We start from the raw sequence: 24,388 nt of genomic DNA, 5'->3' as shown, positions 1-24,388 counted from the left end.
GCCCTTTATCCCACCTATCTTCAAAGCTTTTATACCTCTCTTGATAGGCTAAAGCACACTCCTGCAACATCAACACATCTCCCTCTCTCTGCTGGAGGTAATCAAAGACACACTGGCATTTAACTCTGTCATTGATACCTCTGGTGTTAAGAGAAATTATGTTTAGAGCCATATTACATAAGAAAGTGGAACCAGTCTTTACAAAACACATTTCTCTTCGGTCTCACCTGTTACCTTCTCTTTTTCTTTTTCTTCTTACCAATTTCCTGCCAGCCATCCTCTGAATGAGCCTTCATCAGGGTGGCAGCAGTAAAAGCGTTCACGGAGTCCATTTCAAGGAAGGGGGTAGAAGGAGGGGTGGAGGGGTTCCAGCTGTCCCTATCGCCATGCTCTCCTTCCTCCTCGCTCGGGGAGAAAACAGAGTCATTTTTCCTTTTCCTCAAGTCCAGCTCCTGGTAGCACTGAGGGGAAAGGGGTGCAGCCGATGCACCAGTCTCCTCTTCCCCCTCACCCACCAGCTGTTGCAGATCCTCCGTGACGGACTGGATGGAGGAGAGGAGGGCATCTGTAGCACTTGCAGAGTCTGAGAAAAGCAGCTCCGCTGAATCCTGGGTATCGTCGCTGGACCCGCTCCACCGGTGGGGGCCCCACAATGGCCCTCGTTCTGAGGAGCAGGAGTGGGGGAGGGGTCCTCGCTGTTCTCTGGGGTTTTCAAACCCTCGTGCTTGTCTGGTGCAGTCTGCGGTTGTGGGAGCGTAGTGGATTTCTCTTCCACCGGCCCCGGAGCCACAGCAGGACTGATCCTGGCTGGAGGCTGAGACTCTTTGTTCAACAAGGGTTCTTTGTTTGACTTGTTGTTTGCTTTGGCTTTTCGGGCCGGTTTGGCTGAAACAAGCACTGCCTCATCCTTTCTCATTTTGAGTTTATTGGCGTAGGCGTGAGGGCAGTTCTTAAAAACGTGTCCTTCCGAGCCACATAAATTGCACTTTGGCAGCATTGAACAGTCAGAGGCTAAATGTCCCTGTTTGCCACAGGTCTTGCAGCATTTCACAGTGCAGGACGATGCCAGGTGTCCCACAGCACCACAGCGCCGACGCACCTTTGGTTGTCCCACATAAAAAACATAGCCATTGCAGGCGCCCAGCCGGATTGTAGAGGGCAGGTGCCTTAAGCCTCCATTTACATTGTCCGGTAGCAAGCGAACCTCGAATTTCCTTGCTCCTGTTTTTATACCGTCAACATCTCTAACCTCAGTTCCATGGTGGACTGTGCAGTACTGCTTAAGCCAGGTGTGAATGTCCTCCGTCTTTGCCATTTCCGAGAACATAACAACATGCACCGTTTTCCTCTCTCTCTGTGTCAGAGGCTGCAAGTTGATCTTCTCAAGGGCAGGAACTTTCCCTCTTTTTGCCTCAAACACATCCACACATTGTTCAAACAGAGAATAGGTAGCAAAAACAACCTCAAATGCTTTCTGACCTGGGAGAGCGAAGATGAAATCCAAGTGCCGAGGTTCAAAGCCAAGTTCCTTCTGTAACACTTTTCTGCCTAACTGCATACGATCCATGAAGAGGTCATCCAAAAGCTCAAAACGTACAGCATTCTTGCGGGATCCAAAGGTTGCCATCTCAAACTGCAAAACAAACACTGCTTCCAGAAAACAAGAAAACAATCCAACTACACCAACTACAGGCTGATCAAGGTATCTCCCCTGCCAGGTAAGCCGAGAGCCGCAGGCGATGAGCCCGGAGCTGAACGGGCCCCACTGGCTCGTTTGTAAGGCCAGGTGCATTGCCAACCACGACCGGCAGGGCAGAGGGCTTGAAGGCGGCCTGGGCTCCTGCAGCTGTCCAGCCACGCACTCTGGTTTCTCTTCATCTCGTACAAATCTTTTGCCTTTTACTAAAGATTTCCATGGAGAGGAGCATGAATGAGTTCCATACAATTTTTGTGCTTCCCTGCCTTCGGGTGGGGCGCAGCTGGGCTGGTCAAAGAGAGAAAACAAAACCGCTCACAATCGCTCTTACAATGCAGTAAGTAGCACAGGCTACTTAGGGAGTAGGCTGATGTGTTTAAAAACAACCAGCGCCAGGCAGGAGTCGAACCTCCAAACTCCTAATCCATAGTCAGACACATTATCCATTGCACCACTGACCCTGGTGTGACATTGCAGGACTGTAACCCAGTGAGCTTAGCACTGCAACTAGTAAAATATTACCCCCGGTCCATTCTTTTCCAAAAGTGAGAAACACCTGTTTTCTACATTTTGTCTGTTTTAAAATCATATCTCTTTAAACCAAACCAAGAGTTTGTCTTTTGCACTGATATTCTGATTCATTTCGATTTCAAAGAAAAAAAAAACATTACCTTCCAAAGCATCATAAAATTGTCCCTTCCTCCAGACTCTACTTCTCTCTTGTAGAAGTACAGCAGACCTTTCCAGGTGAGCAGATCACAGAGTCCGAAATGAGCTTCCTCCATCAAGCAAAGTACCTGAACATGACTCTGTCATCATAAAAGCGCCCCTGTAATAAAGAAATTAAATCCGAAATCAAGAGGGCAGTTGCCTACTGAAGTTCAAGAAGTCATAAATTTTAACCTAGCAACACATTAAAGGCTGCATCTATACAAGTACGATTCTAGAAATGCTCACCAGATTACGTTTTAAGAAAGAACTGCGCCTCAGGTTCCGCCGAGATCTTAACTCGGATGGCAGGATTCAGAGTCTGGAGTGTGGAATGATGGCGCACGGAGGGTCCACATACTGTGGATCCCTCAGTGATCTTCCGCGTGTTCAAACCGCCAGCGTGTGACTCCCCTGTCCCCGTGACCTCATTGCTCTGCTCTCGCCTCTGTGCAGCTGTGCCCGACTCATGGTAAAGTGGAAAAAAATATGCCCTCAACGTGAGATTTACACTGGAGTGAGGATAGTTGTTACCTTCTTATCGTTGAAACGGATGTATGTGATATGGCGACTAGGTTCTTCTCCATTAGCAGGCTTAAGGTTAAAGAAAAAAACATTGCTGACTTCTTTTTTTTTTGCCAGCCGCGAGCGCTGATTAGCGAGGTTTGTATTTCATATTTTGCAAGTTGCATCCATTTTAAGAAAAACAAGTCGTTCAAGACAGGAAATGAATACTTGCATTTAATTAAGTCTAGACGTATGCGGTTGTCCATAATGACCAGTTCTGTTAGAGAACACAGAACAAAAAAAGGCACCACTGGGATTCAGACCCAGGATCTCTTGTTTACTAAACAGGCGCTTTAACCAACTAAGCCACGGCGCCCTGGGAGTGCTGTCTTTTTGCAGCCACTTGGACACACCACTCAGACACATCTGCATTCGGTGTGTGCTCCGCCTGCTCGCTGAGCAAGTTGCCACCTTTACATACAATAGCAACATCGACACCAAGAGAAAGGATGACAAATGGCTTTTATCTGGAACTTTTCATGTCCAAGGAGCTCAATGTGCTTTCTGTGTACAACAGGGCCACTGAACTCCACACTGGCCACTGAACCACAGTAGTGGCTTGCTGGCTTGACATCTCCCAAGGAAAATGTTGAAATCGCATGTGGAACAGGAAAATGACCCTCGAGTATGAGGGAAAAAAAAGAAAAAGATCAACTGGAGTGCGCCAACCCATGTCAGGACAGCCCAATTTTGTTGACGAGGTGGCCGAGTGGTTAAGGCGATGGACTGCTAATCCATTGTGCTCTGCACACATGGGGTCGAGTCCCATCCTTGTCGCTCTCCTTGTCTGACACTTGTGCCCGTTCGGTGTTGGCCCTCCTGTTCTTTGCTCCGGTACTAGAGCCGTACATTTTCTAGCGGTGGCTGAACATGGTATAGTAGCCTAACGTCGGTATCGAGCAGTGACAGTAACAGTATTTACATGCCCGTGCTGCCAAGTGGCTCTGGGTTGATACCGCGTTTTCACTTACTTGCAACGCAAACGGAGAAAGCGATTTTTGACAGTCTCTCGAGAGACTGCACTAGGTGTTTAGGGATAGACTTTGTCAGTTCCCCCTGGGATGATGGCCTCTCAAATAGTTTGTGATTCCTCTAGACGTTTATACAGTAGAAGCCTGCTTCGTGGCTTAAATCCAAGCTAATGTAACGAGTTAGAGGTCTGATGCAGAACTGCGAATTCAATGAACGGGAACAGTACAGTACATTGCACTGTATGTGTGAGGAAAGCTGCCCCCTTCTGTCCTTGTCGACCGAACAGAGGACTGTAAAGGATACCGCCAAGAAACTTTAGGATGCTGGTTGGAATACAGCTCCAAAGAAGCCCCTTTGGGTGTTATGTCATCAAAAAGTAAGAACAGCGACTCTCCCTTTGATCAAATGCGCAACAGAGCTGTTTTCCGTGGAGCAGGTTTCAGACCCGTAGACCTGTTTTATTTGTAGGGCAGGGCGCATTCCCAAATGCGAATCTCCTGTTTTAGAAATGCTTTGGGCGGCGTGAAGTGAAAATAAGAAATGGACTCCAGATGCACATGGAAGCAATCAAGTGTTTCATCCGAGCTGTTTCAAAGACTGCTCAAGAGCTTTCCTTTCACAGAGGCACAACGATTAATGATGGGGGTGCACCCTTCAATGCGCCTTACGACTCTAGGGAGTGATTGAGACGATTCGTAGCGTGTGCTAATTTCCCTCTATTTCCCGTGTTGCAGTGGTAGGATGACGTAAATTCCTGCTTCGACACGTAATGGCATTATAATCAAGTGCAAGAGCTGAGGGCTTTAGTTTTGTTTCGTTTTCCATGGCGTTTGTAAGCACGCAAATCAAAGGCAATTCCTGTGTCTAACAGGAATGTAAATGCTTTTGAAAGTGCAGTGTGGTGCAGCTTGTAAAATCCTTATCCACATTTGTGGTTTGTTGTTGTTTTTTTTGTCTGCCAAAACTGCATTTTGACATCCGGACGGGGAGACTTTATCATTTGAACGTGAAGCCAGCCTTAAACCCTCTGAGGCGTGTCTGTCTGCCGGCACGTATTTTGTCAAAGGTATTTATTTTTTTTTAACGGAGAGCGACTTTGAAAAGGTTTCCGCAGCCACGTCGCACTCCGTGTTAGATTAAAGGAGGAATGCGGCGATGGCGAACTCGCTGTAGTCGTGGCCGAGTGGTTAAGGCGATGGACTCGAAATCCGTTGGGGACTCCCCGCGCAGGTTTGAATCCTGCCGACTATGGCGTCTGCCGCACGTCTCCTTATGCCTGCGCGGCAAAGGCGAAGTGCCGCTTCTCCTTTCCTGGTACTATAAAAACGCTAAATCGCTTGGCCCCGCTGCCATGGAAATGAGTTCTTCAGATAACCACACATCTTGCGTTCGCACCTCTGGTGTTGTACTTATGCCTTTGAAAACCTAATGAATAAAACTGAAAGAACCGACACAATATATAGGTGCTCGTAAAGCACGCATTAAAGAACTGTTAACAGCAAGGGTTTCAGTGGGTTAACTGAGGAGAAGGCGTGATCGCTAATTGTTGACATTGTATTTGGTGTTAGAAACATTCTTACTGTGCATGACGTGGAACAAATGTAGCCACAGAAATTGCATCACGCTTTCATGTATGCTATTGCAGACACCAACGTTGCCTAGATAGAAAACCGAAATAGCCGTGGGTTTGCTTGCTGGTCTGCAGGATCTCTCTTCAAATCTCTATCATTTGTCAATGGAAGTAAAAGGCGCTGCAATCTCATACGTTCAGAATTAAACCCGCAGCTGTTGTTCGACTTTATTTCTTGACTAATTACAACTTAGTGTCGCAAGAGCAGTTACATAAACTTGTCTGGTATATTTGAACACAAATGCCGTTCTTCAATTAAAACTAACAGTACATTGTCAGGGACATTCAGTTCTATACAAACAAGAGACAGACAAGAGAATATTTCTACCTTTCATGTGGACTACGTGTTGACTTAATGATCGGAATAATTGAAAAGTTCGGGTTCATAGCCGATGCAGTGCGTGCTAATTAGAACAACAGCAACGCTGAGCTCTCAGCACCGTACTGAGCCCAGGTGATTTCCTAAAGCTGTCAGGTGCAGTTCATTTACATGAAGGAAATCTCTTACTGAGTACGATTACAATGCAGTAAGTAGCACAGACTACTTAGGGGAGTAGCCCGATGCGTTTAAAAACGACCCGAGCCAGGCAGGAGTCAAACTTACAATCTCCTGATTCGTAGTCAAACGCGTTATCTATTGCGCCACTGGCCGTCGTGTGACATTGCAGGACTGCAACCCGGTGAGCTCAGCACTGCAACTAGTAAACTATTACCCCCGGTCCATTCTTTTCCAAAAGTGAGAAACACCTGTTTTCTACATTTTGTCTGTTTTAAAACCATATTTCTTTAAACCAAACCAAGAGTTTGTCTTTTGCACTGATATTCTGATTCATTTCGATTTCAAAGAAAAAAAAACCTACCTTCCAAAGCATCATAAAAATGTCCCTTCTTCCAGACTCTACTTCTCTCTTTTAGTAGTACAGCAGACCTTTCCAGGTGAGCAGATCACAGAGTCCGAAATGAGCTTCCTCCATCAAGCAAAGTACCTGAACATGACTCTGTCTTCATAAAAGCGCCCCTGTAATAAAGAAATTGAATCTGAAATCAAGAGGGCAGTTACCTACTGAAATACAAGAAGTCATCAATTTTAACCTAGCAACACATTAAAGGCTGCATCTATACAAGTACGATTCTAGAAATGCTCACCAGATTACGTTTTAAGAAGGAACTGCGCCTCAGGTTCCGCCGAGATCTTAACTCGGATGGCAGGATTCAGAGTCCGGAGTGCGGACTGATGGCGCACGGAGGGTCCATATACTGTGGATCCCTCAGTGATCTTCCGCGTATTCAAACCGCCAGCATGTGACTCCCCTGTCCCAGTGACCTCATTGCTCTGCTCTCTCCTCTGTGCAGCCGAGCCCGATTCACGGTAAAGTGAAAAAAAAGATGCCTTCAACGTGAGATTTACTCTGGAGCAAGGATAGATGTTACCTTTTTATCATTGAACAGGATGTATGTGATGTGGCGACTAGGTTCAATTTTGTATCCTCTTTAAAAGATTAAGAACTGGGGTGAGCGTGATTTACCACCCTTTCAGCTAAGAACCCGACGTGCGCACCGTTTAAGCTGCATAGACTCGGTTGTTTAACTCTTCTCCATTAGCAGGGTTAAGGTTAAAGAAAAAAAACATTGCTGACTTCTTTTTTTTTTTGCCAGCCGCTAGCACTGATTAGCAAGGTTTGTATTTCATGTTTTGCAAGTTGCATCCATTTTAAGAAAAACAAGTCGCGTTAAAGACAGGAAATGAATACTTGCATTTAATTAGGTCTAGCTGTAGGCGGTTGTCCATAATGACCAGTTCTGTTCGAGAACACAGAACAAAAAAGGCACCGCTGGGATTCGGACCCAGGATCTCCTGTTTACTAGACAGGCGCTTTAACCAACTAAGCCACGGCGCCCTGGGAGTGCTGTCGTTTTGCAGCCACTTGGACACACCACTCAGACACATCTGCATTCGGTGTGTGCTCCGCCTGTTCGCTGAGCAAGTTGCCACCTTTACATACAATAGCAACATCGACACCAAGAGAAAGGATGACAAATGGCTTTTATCTGGAACTTTTCATGTCCAAGGAGCTCAATGTGCATTCTGTGTACAACAGGGCCACTGAACTCCACAATGGCCACTGAACCAGTGGCTTGCTGGCTTGACATCTCCCAAGGAAAATGTTGAAATCGCATGTGGAACAGGAAAATGACCCTCGAGTACGAGGGAAAAAAAAGAAAAAGATCATCTGGAGCGCTGCAACCCATGTCTGGACAGCCCAGTTTCCTAGACGAGGTGGCCGAGTGGTTAAGGCGATGGACTGCTAATCCATTGTACTCTGCACGCATGGGTTTGAGTCCCATTCTCGTCACTCTCCATGTGTGCCCGTGTGCCTTTGGCCCTCCTGTTGTTTGCTCCAGTACTAGAGCCGTACATTTCCTAGTGGTGGCTGAACATGGTATAGTAGGCTAACGTCAGTATCGAGCAGTGACAGTAACAGTATTTACGTGCCGCTGCTGCCAAGTGGCTCTGGTTTGAGACCGCGTTTTCACTTACTTGCAACGCAAACGGAGAAAGCGATTTTTGACAGTCTCTCGAGAGATTGCGCTAGGTGTTTAGGGATAGACTTTGTCAGTTCCCCTGGGATGATGGCCTCTCAAATAGTTTGTGATTTCTCTAGACGTTTATAGACTAGAAGCCTGCTTCATGGCTTAAATCCAAGCTAAGGAAACGAGTTAGAGGTCTGATGCAGAACTGCGAATTCAATGAACGGGAACACTACAGTACATTGCACTGTGTGTGTGAGGAAAGCTGCCCCCTTCTGTCCCTTGTCAACCGAACAGAGGACTGTAAAGGATACCGCCAAGAAACTTTCGGATGCTGGTTGGAATCCAGCTCCAAAGAAGCCCCTTTGGGTGTTATGTCATCAAAAAGTAAGAACAGCGAATCTCCCTTTGATCAAAAGCGCAACAGAACTGTTTTCCGTGGAGCAGGTTTCAGACCCGTAGACCTGTTTTATTCGTAGGGCAGGGCGCATTCCCAAACACGAATCTCCTGTTTTAGAAATGCTTTGGGCGGCGTGAAGTGAAAATAAGAAATGGGCTCCAGATGCACATGGAAGCAATCAAGTGTTTCATCCGAGCTGATTCAAAGACTGCTCAAGAGCTTTCCTTTCACAGAGGCGCAACGATTAATGATGGGTGTGCACCCTTCAATGCGCCTTACGACTCTAGGGAGTGATTGAGACATACGTAGCGTGTGCTCATTTCCCTCTATTCCCCGTATTGCAGTGGTAGGATGACATAAATTCCTGCTTCGACACGTAACAGCATTATAATCAAGTGCAGGAGCTGAGGGCTTTAGTTTTGTTTCGTTTTCCATGGCGTTCGTAAGCGCGCAAATCAAAGGCAATTCCTGCGTCTAACAGGAATGTAAATGCTTTGGAAAGTGCAGTGTGGTGCAGCTTGTAAAATCCTTGTCCACATTTGTGGTTTGTTGATGTTTTTTCTGTCTGCCAAAGTTCCATTTTGACATCCGGACGGGGAGACTTTATCATTTGAACGTGAAGCCAGCCTTAAACCCTCTGAGGCATGTCTGTCTGCCGGCACGTATTTTGTCAAAGGTATTTATTTTTTTTTAACGGAGAGCGACTTTGAAAAAGTTTCCGCAGCCACCTCGCACTCTGTGTTAGATTATAGGAGGAATGCGGCGGGGGTGAGCTTGCTGTAGTCGTGGCCGTGTGTTTAAGGCGATGGACTTGAAATCCGTTGCGAACTCCCTGCACAGGTTTGAATCCTGCCGACTATGGCGTCTGCCACACGTATCCTTGTGCCTCCCCGGCAAAGGCGAAGTGCCGCTTCTCCATTCCTGGTACTATAAATACGCTGAATCACTTGGCCCTGCTGCCATGGAAATGAGTTCTTCAGATAACCACACATCTTACGTTCGCGCCTCTGGTGCTCTACTTATGCCTTTGAAAACCTAATGAATAAAGCTGAAAGAACTGACACATTATGTAGGTGTTCTTAAAGCACGCAGTAAAGAACTGTTAACAGCAAGGGTTTCAGTGGGTTAACTGAGGAGAAGGCGTGATCGCTAATTGTTGACTTTTTATTTGGTGTTAGAAACACTCTTACTGTGCATGACGTGCAACAAATGTAGCCACAGAAATTGCATCACGCTTTCATGTATGCTATTGCAGACACCAACGTTGCCTAGATAGAAAACCGAAATAGCCGTGGGTTTGCTTGCTGGTCTGAAGGATCTCTCTTCGAATTGCTATCATTTGTCAATGGAAGTAAAAGGCGCTGCACAGAGAGGACCACTGTCGTGAGGCCGGTTAGCTCAGTTGGTTAGAGCATGGTGCTGATAACGTCAAAGTCGTGGGTTCGAGCCCCTTACTGGCCAGGTCCTTTTCTCCTCTCTTACCAAAGCTGTTAGGTTCCTTTCCGTGGTGAGATGGGTTGTCATGCAACGCTGCCACATAGTGCCGACAGACAATTAAATGACAAAAATGAAGAGAGTTAAAGCAGCTGGAGAGGTTCTCTTACAACTTTTGAGCTGACACAGTTTTGGAAAATGTTTCCTTCACGCTGCACTGTACCATATAGGCAGCCAAGTGTCTCCAAAACAAAACAGAATTGACAGTCATATAATGTCCATTAACCCCGGTTTTAAACGCAGCATCATGTCTGCCATCATAAGAATATGAGTCCAATATTTTAGAATATAGTCAGAATGAATTCTAACCTTACCTGTGGTGTCTTTGATCCCTTTTGCTCAATGCATGGTGTACGTACTGCATACATGTGTCTTGAGAATGAGGAATGGGCCCCTGAGACAGTCATTTGCCTGTTTCACAAATGATCGTATTTTACTAGAGATTCTGTTTGGGATTCAGATGTGCATTCAGACAGCAATCCCTTTCAAGAAATGATACGTTCTGGATGAGGTCAAAGGTGCTGGAACACTGTATTTAGGATGTGTTTGCAGTGATTGTGTGTCTCCTGCTTCAACGCAGTGATATATAGATGTGCTCCTGTAATTTATTGGTACAAGCCCAGGGCAGTAAGCAGTCTGAGGATTTATTTCCAGACGGCATAGAACAGTGAAGCAGTGAAGTAGTGCAACACACTGGATCATTATATTATTAGAATCTATTCTACTTAAATTATTACATTATACACAACTTGAGTTCATTTTAAAAATTAAAAGGTAATGAAAGGAATGCATTTTCATGAGAAAGATAATACCGATTTTTCATGTGATAATCTTCCTTATATCATGTCGTGCATCATTTGGACACTTTGTGGGCTTGAAATACAAAGAAAATCATGTTCTATGGTACAAGACAAATACAAAACTTAAGTTTTTATTTTAATTAGATTTGTTTATTAAGCATAAGCAATCATTTATTACATTAATATATGTGAAAATGACATTTTAGCACCATAATATTACATACAGGTCTCTAGCTTCAACACAGTGATATATGCTCAGTGATTTATTGGTACATGCCCAGGGCAATAATCAGAATTAGTATTTATTTCCATACGGGCTACAGGTAGTGTTGTGAAATACTTCAACACACTGGATCGCAGATTTAGACCCCCTGCACTCTTACTCCTTAAAAACCAAAGAAATGAAGATATGTAGCAATCACATTGTAACAGGGGTGACAGTGACTTAATGCTTATACTAGTGGACTTCTGGTACCTTTAGGGTACGGTGTTCCCTGAAGGGCTCTCAAACCCCGCATTTCAGATGCCTAGCTGTATCGCTGATGTGTTGCACCTCAGAATCACTTTTAAACCTTACCTCTGGTATCTTTAATCCCTATTGCTCAACGCATGGTGAAAGTATTGCATAAATGTGTCTGAAAATGAGCAATGGGCACCTGAGAAACTCATTTGCCTGTTTCACAAATGATCATATTTGACTAGAGATTCTGTTTGGGATTCAGTTGTGCATTCTGACAGCAATCTCTTTCAAAAAATGATTTTACCTTATCGCAGCTTTGCCCTTCTTGCCTCTTTGGACAATATCTCCATCTTGTGGTCGTTGTTGGTAATGTCTAGACAATATCTCCATCTTGTGGTCGTTGTTGGTAATGTTTTCTTATGCCCTTTTTTATTTCAATTCTCTATTAGTTGATTCTAGAATCTCTACAATAGAGTTGAAAACATCAGTTTTATAGCAGACAATATGACATTATTTATAGTCCAATTAGAAATTTATTACCCTGTTTTTAACATAATAACAAATTAAAATTGATTAAAACTAAGTTTGGAACACCAGGGAACATAAAAAATGATTTTTAGGAAAACCATGAGGTTCTCTGTGTCCGATGCCTGAAAGGGGAGAAAGCTAGAATCCTTTGATTTTTCAAAATTTGAAAATAAACATTATATAACAACAGCTTTCATTCCTAGGAGTGAAAAACAACCATTTTTGAAGACATATTAGTTTCTAAAACACTACAATAAAGTTAAAAACATCCATTTTATATCACATTATTTTTTGTGAAATAATTAAATTGGCTTATTTCTCTCGCATTAAATTGGCTACAAATGCAAGAATTCAACCAGATATTCTTGTAAAATGTATAGTGTTGCATTGCAGTTAGTTAATGTAGTTAGTCCATAGTCAGCAATCTAAACTTTATTGTTAAGCTTTAATGATTGATGTTGTACCAGTAACCTTTAGAAATACTATAGTACTTCACAAATGCTTTGTGTGTTTGGAAATCTTTTGAGTAAAAGCCTTATAAAAATAGGTTTAGTTTTTACAGGATATCACAAAGAAGTAGGATGGTATAATTCTTATAATTGCTTAGTGATTGTATTTGGAAGATTATGCACTAAACAGACTTCAGGGATGCCAGTGGATCATTGTGCTATTTGGAATTATTCCAAAAATCAAGTGACCTATTTGCTGAAGTATTTTTAGTATTATTTATTTAGTATTAATAAAGAATAGATTTATTAAAGTCATGCGATGTGCAAGCGGGATATGTAAAATAATTGAAAATAAAGTTTTTTATTATTGTTATAGAGAAACATGATCAGATTTTCCCTGGTTCAGAAAAAAGACGGTTAAAATCTGTAATCTTTCCACTTGTATGTCATCAGACATTAACGAGTACAACCCCCCTCTCTGCCGGAGTGCTGGCTGTGACGAATTAAACCAATTTCACAGGTATTTTCAAAGTAGGAAGTACAGTGTTAACTAGTAGATGGCCTCCTCAATGAAATCGCTTCAACATGCTAATGCGTTGGTGTAACAGTCCGGGCGTGGCAAGCTTCCAATGTCAACTCGACTCGATTGGAAGACAATGAACGTATTTTAGCCCTAAATGAATTAATAGCAAACATGGTTTACATAAAAGACATTTTTCCAAGAAAGTTCATAATAATACGATCTATAGTTGAAATCTGAGCCTAAATATAAAGAAAAAACCATTTTCAGAGAGCAATCACGCTGTGTTTATGTAGAAAAAGCGATTAGGTTTATGAGCAATCTAATTACCTATTCGCTTAAAACGCTATATAAAATAAAGTTTATTTAAAGATGAATGATAAGTGTCGCAGTTTAAATAATTTTCATAGTAGGGCTAGGATAGATTCCAAGTGCATTTTTGCAATTTACGTTGCATTGTCCAATGTGATGTTGTAATACAGTTTAGAATACAGTAAGTCTAAACTGTATCAGCTTTATTTATGGGTTGCAATTTAGAAAAAGTCAAAAACCGCACTCAAAATGCAATTTAGAGCTTTCTGGCAAGAGGAGACACCCAAATTATAATGTAACATGCCACTGTTTGTGCATGAACAAAGTTATACTGCAATTTTCCTTAGATACGCGATTAAAAAAAATATTTTTTTTGAATCCCCGGCCGAACACATTCCATAAGAATCAGCGCTTTTATACAGTATATCGCCTTTAAACACATATATTTAAACACGCGTTTACGATTTAAATCAAAACGCAATTCAAATCAATATAAATGTTTATTTTGTAACGCATAGGTGACTATTCATTGTTATTAAAAAGACGTAAATTCGATCATGTTGTGATATTTAGAAATATAAATTTGTTTTGATGCGAGTGAGGTTTTATTTAATCTCTGACCAAGGGAAATGTTTCATTTTTTCAAAGAAATGTTTGTTAAAAATTAAAGTCATAGTTCCATGAGATTCAACCACAGACCATGTGACATAGGAGTCAGGAACCTAACCCACAGCACCACCAGCGCAGACACATGCTGAGGGCTGAAAAAGCACTACAGAAACATTATCGACTATAAAATAATGTAATTAGGCACAGAAGAAGTTTACAGCACAGTACAATAATAAATGCTGACCATGACTTTAGAAGCATAAATTACCTTACACTCAATTTAAACACAAGCTGTCTTTAGCCCTCTAAGCTGGTTCATACAGAAATGTAGAGAACCAGGCTCAGAAAAACACAGCTTCATTAGCGAATACATATGCAGAACAACTAGAGAAGATGTTTTACAGAGGATGGATTTTTAGAAACATCCCATCAGTGACATCACTGAAGTCAACTCCTAGGTAACTGTCGTGTGGATAGTTTCACAAGAATCAGACAAAGGTTTAAGCATCGCTTATTTTAGATAAAACTGCAAAAAAACAACAACAACCCATAATGTACTTCTTTGCGGCTCTGTTTGCCCAAATCATATATTCACAACGTGAAATTAGAAAATAATATTACGTAACCAAAAACCGCAATATGGAAACAGAACCTGTGTAATTGTTGACAGATGATGTACTCGTAACATTTTTACAAGACGAACTACAACATTTAAAAAATGACTTGTATGTACTTGATATCTCTAATCAATCCACTGCACTGCATTAAAACAAAACGAAAACTAAAACGCCCTGGGCATACCGTTTCGCGCTTCTTATCAGTTGCTCAAAAGCAATTTGACCGTATGAAATGCATAATATAAACCTAGAAACATATACGTGAGGAGTATTTACGTAGTATCGGTGTCAAGACATACCTCTCAAATACTGTAAATCAAGTTAAAAATATCTCAAGACCGATTCTGGTCATAATGAAACCATGTTTCGTGTATGTTTTCTTTAAAGTACCGAGACCAGCCATATACTGTATGTTTATGTTCCAAAATTAATATCGTTTATGGCCTTCACACGTGTTCCAGTATGCTCCTATTCTTTTTATGCTCAGGCACTAAGATTTCCCTTCAGTGGTAAAATTCCATATAAATATTCAATACTTAAACGGGCACAGTTAAGACATTAAATATACATATACATATACATATACAAACTGTATACAGTAAAGTTTGCATACGGTAATATGTTTATGTTCCTAAATCAACCTCTTTTATGAGCATGTGAAAGGCATGGTGAATCGATTCTCAAAAATTACTGTACTTTGCATGATTGGAAAAAAATGCGTGATTGCGAAATGCTGTGGTGTTACTTTTACAAAGACGGGCAATGAAAAAAATAATGTGGACCAGGGCAATACTTTGAGTTTACAGCTTGTCCAAGTTCATTTATTATTAATACTATTAGTAATATCTTCATTAAAGACTTTGATGGCTACAGCTCAAACATGAGAAGTTGAGCTTTATTAGCTCCACCTTGCGGAAATTCCGGATACTATTATTTTGCTAGCGGTATTTACCGGTAACTCGCGGTATTTACCGGTAACTTGTGGTAGACTGCGTACAGCGTACGCCCGCGCATTTTGAATGGCTGCATCTGTAGCAATCATATTGTAGCAGACACTCAATTGCCTGTTTCACAAATGATCATATTTTACTAGAGATTCTGTTTGGGATACGGATGTGCATTCTGACAGCAATCTCTTACAAAAAATGATTTTACCTTATCGCGGCTTTGCCCTTCTTGCCTCTTTGGACAATATCTCCATCTTGTGGTCGTTGTTGGTAATGTCTAGACAATATCTCCATCTTGTGGTCGTTGTTGGTAATGTCTTCTTATAGATAGATACTTTATTGATCCCGTGAGGGAAATTGCAGTGCAACAGCAGCTTAACACACACAACACAGCCACAGTGTAACAATTATATAATAATAGTACAATACTGTATATATACTGTATATATATATATGAAACAGAAATAGAAACAGAAACAGGAATCGCTTACTACCTGGAGAATCTCTGTAGGAATATCTAGCATTTATCAATGGGAATAAAAGCTGCTTTAATACAGTGCATGTTCAAACTCAAACCCTCAGCTGCTGTTCTTGTTTGTTTTGGGACAAATTGCAACTGAGCATCGCATGAGCCGTTACGTACCCTTATCTGTTAGGGAATTTCAAGGGAGGAGTTAGGTCAGAATGGGTAGGCTGCAAAACAACAAGTAAAGATTTATTCCGAGATGAAACGTTGTGGCGGTTTTCTTATCTTTTCAACATGGACTAAACTTTTACGTGTTCCTTATATGCTATATATGTATATATTAGCACCAATGTCGTTCTTAAAAACTAACATGAAATTGTCAGGGACATTCACCTATATACAAAGACGAGACAGACAAAGTAATAATTCTATATTAACGTGGCCTACATATTGACGCAATGATCGAACTAAGTGACGTGTTCTGATTCAGATCCCCTGCAGTTCATGCCAATTAGAACAATAGCAATGCTGAGTCCTCCCCACCCTACTGAGCACAAATTCAGCTGCTCTCCAGTTCTGTTCTGCATGTTTTTTCATTGCAATTGAGCTCGGAGCTGGAGATGATCTCCATACAGTTCTGTGTTAACTAGCCCGCACTTGCGTGCTAATTTACGGGTTGTGGCAGATGCTTTTCTATAGTTCATATACATGACGGCAACCTGTTACCGAGGAACCTGAGAGGTTTAAAAGCCTCACGAACCAGGCAGGACTCGAACCTACAATCTTCTGATCCGAAGTCAGACGCGTAATCCATTACGCCACTGGCCCATAGAACATGTGTTTGCATTCCACCACAGAGAGCTCTACACTGCTACCAGTAGTACACTTCCCCATCTAAATTTTCACAGCAAGAAACTTGTGTTTCCTACTATTTTTATCAGGTTTAAAATATCATCTCCTTAAAACAGAAAAAGTGTTGGTGTGTCGTGCTGAAATTCTGATTGATTTTGAATTCAAAGAAAAAAGGTTTTCTTCCAAAACACCGTGAAATTGTCACATCTTGCAGACAATAGGTGTATTCCATGTTGAAAAGAGAAGAAAGAAAACCATGGAGCCTTTTACAGGTGTGAGGCTTCTTCAGGTGTGAGAAGACCTCACGGCCGAAACGCTGTGTTTCCGTTCTTCTCTTTTCAGCATGCAATAAACCTATTACTTGTTCCTTTGCAGCCGAGGCATGCTGACGTAGCTACCCAGCTGAACATCTTGCAGACTCTACAGTACTTCTCTCCTGTAGAAGTAAAGCAGGGCTTGCTGGGTGAGCTTTTGCTCCGGTAAATTAGGTCACGTGTCATGTTAAATCACTTCTTCTAAACACAACATTTGCTGGTGCTAGCTTTCCCCATGAAAAGAGACATTTCCCTTACAGTACATGACATATCGTTTTTATTCTATCAATAAGTATAGAAATAAAACAAAAGAAAAAATGTTGTCGCCAAAGAATGCACAGCTCTGTCGCCTTGGGGAGGTGTCAAGGGCATTGAGCTCCTTGGACATGAGAAGTGCCCGATAAATGCCATTTCTCATCATTTCTCTTGGCGTCAGTTCTGCTATTAAATGGGACGGAGGCAACGGGCTCAGAGAGCAGATTAAGTGCACACCGAACGCAGATGTGTCCAAGTGTCTGTAAAAGCACGGTGCTCTGCTGGCGCTGTTCCCTAGTGGCTTAAAGTGCCTGCCTAGTAAGCAGGCGATCCTGGGTCTGAATACCAGCGGTGCCTCTCTCCGTGTCTTGTTGTGCCGCATATCTCATTTCAGACAAACATGTACAGCTTGGTTCAGTTTAATGCAAGAATTCATTTCCTTTCTGGAATAACTTGTTTTTGAAGAAATCCATACAGCTTGTGAAAGATGAAATCCATTTCTTGGTTGTCAGTGGAAAAAGATTGCCGGCTGCAAGAAGTGCAAGTGATTGTTTTCTTTGACCATAAACCTGCAAATGTAGGGCGCACAAAAGACTGTCAGACTCTGTGGTGCTGAAAAGTTGGTGGTTCAAGCCCCTCCAGTATGCGTGTCTCAGTTTTTCCAATGTAAACATCATCACCATTGCTAAAGAAGATGGCGCAGAAGGCTCCACAGCCGAAACGTTGTGCTTCTTTTCTTCTCTTTTCAGCATGGAGTAAACCTTTGCTTTATCCTTTGCAGCCTAAGCATGCTGACGCAGCTACCTTTCTCTTAACACGCCTCAATCATTATTCACTAAAACGATCAGCAGAATAAGTCGCCTTTGTGGTGATGTCACTCCTCTGCTTCACAAATGTCCTTAGTGACGGGCCATTTCTTTCTGCCATTTTTCCGGAGCGGTTATTGATTGCTCCATCATTTCCCTCTTACTTTCCATCACTAGATTGAAAAAAAAAACAGAAACAGGCTGACAGGACGACAATCAAATTGCAAAAACTCATCAAAGCACTCGATAGAGTATTTGAATCCACAAGTAGCTACGAGCAACTTTGTCCTGGCTTGCATGAAAGTCGGAAAATGTCAAAAAGAAAAAGATGGTGGCTTTTTCATATTCGTTCTTTTATTTTTAGTTCGTTGCTTCTTCTGTCCATTGTCCTCCTGCCTGGCTCTTAACCTGTGACTGTTTGAACGCACACAGTAGACTTTCATGCAGGGGATTTGTCCTGAGCCTCTGTGAAAGACCCACCCACCCCCATAAATAACTGCTCTAGAAACACATGAATGCAAAACTAAACCACAGCTTAAAGAGGAGCTTGTCATGACCGCCAGGCAGTTAAGACCAACTCTTAAGCAATCTAAACAGCACCAGCAGCGGGTGATTATTAACAAACGCCGCCGCACGAGTTTACCCACCTGCACACACTCCACCGTGCGGTACGCAGTGCTATTTTTACCATCTTTATCTGCTTCCCGCTGGTATTGAGTCTACTCCTTGAGAGCTCTACCTGGCGTTTTTTCCATTACCTCGTTTATTCTGGATATTGGACTCCCCTTCTGCCTTTTCGACTTTGGACCTCGCCTCTCACCTCGGACTGTTTGCCACCAGTGTTCTCCCTGGATTACGACTTACCTTACGCCTCTTGACCAAGAAACAAAGCAAAGCAGAGCAAAACAAAACAAAATGAACAAACGAAAACCCTCACGTCCCGCACTTGCATATAACGCCGTTACGTGCCCGAGCGGTATTTTACGTCATCCTAGCACTGCACCCCGGGGCGTACGGTATATGGGAACGAGCACACGGCACGAATCGTCTCGAATCTCGAATCACTCCCTACAGCTGTAAGGCACCTTGAAGCATGCACCCCCAACATTCTTCTTTGCGCATCTGTGAAAGGTAAACTCTTGAGCAAACTCTGAACCAGCTCTAAGGAAACTAATCCGATTAGACGTTACTTTGACTCATCTTTTAAGGGACCCTTGTTAATTGGAGAAATCAATGATTTCGAATGAATTCTGTATGCGTTAAAAGACAGCTATACACAGAAAACATGCAGGACACTTCTCATGATGTTTCCCGAGCCGAAACACAGTGCGTTTTTCCAAGCCATCTGACAAAGCCCGCCCACTGAAAACTGCAGCAAATCGTGTAAAGACGTTCAACTTTGTAACTACTGCACGCACAGGAAGCAGAATAAATTCCTCTTTTCAAACTGTCAAAGGTTTACTTTGCGAACACTGCAGGACATCGCACAATCTCTTTTGAACGGGGACAAACGATTTCTTATGGGGCACAGTAAGTACAGACGTTTAAAAAGCTCCACTCATGCCGACGATGCAGCATGAAGAAGCGCAACCTAACGTTTGCATTCCTAGCAAATTCCTTTTATTTTTTGATAAATAAAGACAGTCTTGTTTAACAAACAACACACACAACATTTTACATTGTCAATTCAATTCAAATCAATGTATTTCTATATAGCGCCTTTCACAACAAGGTTGTCCCAAGGCACTTAACAATGCAAGTTGTTAAGAGCCTTGTGTCTAATATGCCGCCTAGGTAACGTGCTGTCTCTTTGAGGCAAATGTTTAAATCCTCTGAGTTAAGTGCTGAAGTTATAGTAGTCCTATCAGTATTGTTGCCTCCGATCAACAGATCCTCAGTTTTCTCAGAGTTGAGTAACAAAAAGTTTTCACACATCCAAGTATTTCCTTCCTTAATGCATTTAACTAAACTGATAATAGAAGAGTTGTCGTTTGGTGTAAACAAAATGTTTATTTGAGTGTCATCAGCATATGAATGAAAGTTCATATTATTTTTTCATATTATCCTACCTATCAGCAGCATGTAGAGAGAGAGAGCAATATTGGTCCCAGCACTGATCTTCTGGTACCCCAAATTGAACTGGTGACATTGATGAAGCAGTACAATTATTAGATATTTGAACATAATGAAAACGATGAGTAAAATGTGAAGTAAACCACTGAAGGACGGTTCCAGATAAGCCAACCTCAAACTCAAGCCTGTGTAACAAAACAGAGAGGTCAACCGTGTCAAAGGCAGCTCTAAGATCTAAAAGCACAAGCACTGTTGCATTCCCCGCATCAGTAGCTAAGAGAATATCATTTACGACTCTTGTTAATGCAGTTTCAGAAACCAGACTGAAATTTCTCAAGTATATTATTTGAATCCAGATACGATTGACGTTGGGCAACAACTATTCTCCCAAGACTTTTAGATTGAAATGGGACCTTTGAGACAGGCCTGTAGTTGTTAAGAACTTGTGGATCCAAATTTGACTTCTTAAGGAGCGGTCTAACAACCGCTACCTTAAATTGATCAGGTACAACGCCTGACGCAAGCGATGCATTCATCATACTAATTATAGGTCCTGCCAGTCCTTCGAGGGAATCTTTGACTAGCTGAGTGGGGATGGGATCTAGCGAACAGGTGGTTGACTTTGTCTTACGTCTGTGTTCATGAGTCCACCATAAGAAAAATCTGAACAGGAGTGGTGATCATGCGAGGTCACCATGGAGGAAACCACTGCTCTCCCCCCAAAAAAAACCACCACTGCCCCTCTCAAGTTTGCTAAAGACCACATGGATGTTCCACAGCAACTCCTGGAACAATGTTCTGTGGACAGACGTGACAAAAGTTGAACTTGTTGGTAAATGTGCACAGCGTTATGTTTGGAGATAACAAAACACTGCATACCAACTCCAAAACCTCATCCCACCTGGGAAGCATGGCGGAGGCTGTTTTGTTAAAACAGCAATGTCAAATGTTGGGCGTGTGTTGTTTGTTAAATCAGACTCTCTTTATTGATTATTATGACTTAGATAAAGATAAGATCACATGTTAGGAGCCATTCATGCAGAAATCCACATCATTCCGAAGGGCTGTTTACAAAAGTTTTTCTCCCAACTGTATGTGAGAAAAAAGCAGAGACGCTCACTGAGTAAGGTGGGGTTGCAGCTTTGCAAATCACAAGGACATTTGTACGCTCAAAATGGGACAGGAGCACCCCAGATGGGACTCGAACCCACAATCCCTGTCTTAGAAGGCCAGTGCCTTATCCATTAGGCCACTGGGACACACTGGGTTGGGTCGATCACGCTGATGAAGAGCCAGTTTTTTTTTTTCCTTTGCTTTTTCAAAGGGATCCCCAAAATTAGGAAAGTTAGGCAGCAGAAGGTTTACTGTGACCTGAGAAGGACCGGCATCCAATCACGGTGGTGCACACACACACGCTCTCACTCATCTGAGCTACACGGCTACCAAGATGATCTCAGGTGCGCCGAGCTGGTACGGAACATATTGAACTGATTGACGGCGAATTGTTTCTCAGACAGGCTTTTCACCTCTGAGCTCCCTGACTGACAGTAATCCGCTAGGTAGTGAAACAGTCAGCTGCTTCTAAGCCTTAAACAGCTGCATCTCGGCGCTTCCACAGAGAGATGATTTGAAAGCCAAACATCGCCCATTGGGAACACCTTACTATCACTAGTTTAAGAGACTCTTAAGGTCTTGCAGAGGTGCCTGTCTAATAGCATGTGCTTTGCAAGCTATAGGTGTTTGGACTAAGGCAGAATGCCTGTTAACAAAATGTTTTTCTAAAGGGGCCTCGCACTCTTTTCCAAGCAATGGTCACCATCCCCACCGAGTGTCACAATGTAGTCATGTCCTAGGACATCACCTGTTAGTCTCCATTTGTCTGCCACCAACACTTTAGGTTACGGGGTCACAACCGCACCCCAGAGACCAGAGGAGCCGTTGGCGTTCTGGCGGCGCAGATTGGGCTGAAGGTGGGGCGCTTGAATCTCGCTGTTGGAGGCCGTCTGAAACTGACCCAAGCCTTTCCCTTGAATTAAATGTAAATAAGAAATGAACCCCAGATGCACATGGAATCAATCACGTGTTTCCTTTGAGCCGTTTCAGAGACTGCTCCAGAGTTTACCTTGCACAGATGCGCAAAGATTAATGATGGGGGTGCACGCTTCCAGGCGTCTTACTACTGTAGGGAGTGATTGAGACAATTCGTAGCTTGTGCTCATTTCCCTCTATTCCCCGTGTTACAGTGGTAGGATGACGTAAATTCCTGCTTCGACACGTAACGGGACTATAATCAAGTGCAGGAGCTGAGGGCTTTAGTTTTGTTTCGTTTTCCATGGCGTTCGTAAGCGCGCAAATCAAAGGCAATTCCTGCGTCTAACACGAATGTAAATGCTTTTGAAAGTGCAGTGTGGTGCAGCTTGTAAAATCCTTGTCCACATTTTTGGTTTGTTGATGTTTTTTTCTGTCTGCCAAAGTTGCGTTTTGACATCCGGACTGGGGGACTTTATCATTTGAACGTGAAGCCAGCCTTAAACCCTCTGAGGCGTGTCTGTCTGCCGGCACGAATCTTGTGAAAGGTATTTTTTTTTAACGGAGAGCAACTTTAAAAAGGTTTCCGCAGCCACCTCGCAGTCCGTGTTTGATTATAGGAGGAATACGGCGGCGGCGAGTTCGCATTTGTCGTGCTCGAGTGGTTAAGGCGATGGGCTCGAAATGCGTTGGGGCTTCCCCGCGCAGGTTCGAAACCTGCCGACTCCGGCGTCTGCCGCACGTCGCCTTGTGCCTGCACGGCAGAGGCGAAGTGCCGCTTCTCCTTTCCTGGTACTATAACAACGCGAAATCGCTTGGACCCGCTGCCATTGAAATCAATTCTTCAGATAACCACACATTTTGCGTTCGCACCTCTGGTGCTCTACTTATACCTTTGAAAACCTAATGAATAAAGCTGAAAGAACCGACACGATATGTAGGTGCTGGTAAAGCACGCAGTAAAGAACTGTTAACAGCAAGGGTTTCAGTGGGTTAACTGAGGAGAAGGCGTGATCGCTAATTGTTGACTTTTTATTTGGTGTTAGAAACACTCTTACTGTGCATGACGTGCAACAAATGTAGCCACAGAAATTGCATCACGCTTTCATGTATGCTATTGCAGACACCAACGTTGCCTAGATAGAAAACCGAAATAGCCGTGGGTTTGCTTGCTGGTCTGAAGGATCTCTCTTCGAATCTCTATCATTTGTCAATGGAAGTAAAAGGCGCTGCAATCTCATACGTTCAGAATCAAACCCGCAGCTGTTGTTCGACTTTATTTCTTGACTAATTACAACTGAGTGTCGCATGAGCAGTTACATAAACTTGTCTGGTATATTTGAACACAAATGCCGTTCTTCAATTAAAACTAACAGAACATTGTCAGGGACATTCAGTTCTATACAAACAAGAGACAGACAAGAGAATATTTCTACCGTTCACGTGGACTACGTGTTGACTTACTGATCGGAATAATTGAAAGGTTCGGGCTCATAGCCGATGCAGTGCGTGCTAATTAGAACAGCAACGCTGAGCTCTCAGCACCGTACTGAGCCCAGGTGTTTTTCTAAAGCTGTCAGGTGCAGTTCATTTACATGAAGGAAATCTCTTACCGGGTACGATTACAATGCAGTAAGTAGCACAGACTACTTAGGGAGTAGCCAGATGCGTTTAAAAACGACCCGAGCCAGGCAGGAGTCGAACCTGCAATCTCCTGATCCGTAGTCAGACGCGTTATCCATTGCGCCACTGGCCCCGGTGTGACACTGCAGGACTGTAACCCAGTGAGATCAGCACTGCAACTAGTAAAATATTACCCCCGGTCCATTCTTTACCAAAAGTGAGAAAGACCTGTTTTCTACATTTTGTCTGTTTTAAAACCATATCTCAAACCAAACCAAGAGTCTGTCTTTTGCACTGATATTCTGATTCATTTCGATTTCAAAGAAAAAAAAAACATTATCTTCCAAAGCATCATAAAATTGTCCCTTCTTCCAGACTCTACTTCTCTCTTGTAGTAGTACAGCAGACCTTTCCAGGTGAGCAGATCACAGAGTCCGAAATATGCTTCCTCCATCAAGAAAAGTACCTGAACATGACTCTGTCTTCATAAAAGCGCCCCTGTAATAAAGAAATTAAATCCGAAATCAAGAGGGCAGTTGCCTACTGAAGTTCAAGAAGTCATCAATTTTAACCTAGCAACACATTAAAGGCTGCATCTATACAAGTACGATTCTAGAAATGCTCACCAGATTACGTTTTAAGAAGGAACTGCGCCTCAGGTTCCGCCGAGATCTTAACTTGGATGGCAGGATTCAGAGTCCGGAGTGCGGACTGATGGCGCACGGAGGGTCCA

General features: G+C 42.9%; 6 non-coding genes across 6 annotated transcripts; 3 read left to right on the top strand and 3 right to left on the bottom strand.

Moving 5' to 3' along the window:
• Nucleotides 1-1,858: 1,858 nt before the first annotated feature.
• LOC138236289 (U5 spliceosomal RNA) lies at nt 1,859-1,975 on the top strand. Its single transcript, XR_011188581.1, has one exon. It is a non-coding gene; the product is annotated as a U5 spliceosomal RNA (small nuclear RNA).
• A 3,137-nt stretch (nt 1,976-5,112) lies between these two features.
• trnas-cga (transfer RNA serine (anticodon CGA)) lies at nt 5,113-5,194 on the top strand. The gene has a single exon. It is a non-coding gene; the product is annotated as a tRNA-Ser (tRNA).
• A 2,203-nt stretch (nt 5,195-7,397) lies between these two features.
• Nucleotides 7,398-7,471, bottom strand: trnat-agu (transfer RNA threonine (anticodon AGU)). The gene has a single exon. It is a non-coding gene; the product is annotated as a tRNA-Thr (tRNA).
• Nucleotides 7,472-9,889: 2,418 nt separating this feature from the next.
• trnai-gau (transfer RNA isoleucine (anticodon GAU)) lies at nt 9,890-9,963 on the top strand. Its single transcript has one exon. It is a non-coding gene; the product is annotated as a tRNA-Ile (tRNA).
• A 6,496-nt stretch (nt 9,964-16,459) lies between these two features.
• On the bottom strand, nt 16,460-16,532 carry trnar-ucg (transfer RNA arginine (anticodon UCG)). The gene has a single exon. It is a non-coding gene; the product is annotated as a tRNA-Arg (tRNA).
• A 7,183-nt stretch (nt 16,533-23,715) lies between these two features.
• Nucleotides 23,716-23,788, bottom strand: trnar-acg (transfer RNA arginine (anticodon ACG)). The gene has a single exon. It is a non-coding gene; the product is annotated as a tRNA-Arg (tRNA).
• Nucleotides 23,789-24,388: the final 600 nt, after the last annotated feature.

Source organism: Lepisosteus oculatus, unplaced genomic scaffold (assembly GCF_040954835.1).
Source record: "Lepisosteus oculatus isolate fLepOcu1 unplaced genomic scaffold, fLepOcu1.hap2 HAP2_SCAFFOLD_88, whole genome shotgun sequence".
NCBI classification, from domain to species: Eukaryota; Metazoa; Chordata; class Actinopteri; order Semionotiformes; family Lepisosteidae; genus Lepisosteus; species Lepisosteus oculatus.
Note: the sequence above shows the minus strand (reverse complement) of the source record. Positions and strands in the feature narration are given on the sequence as shown.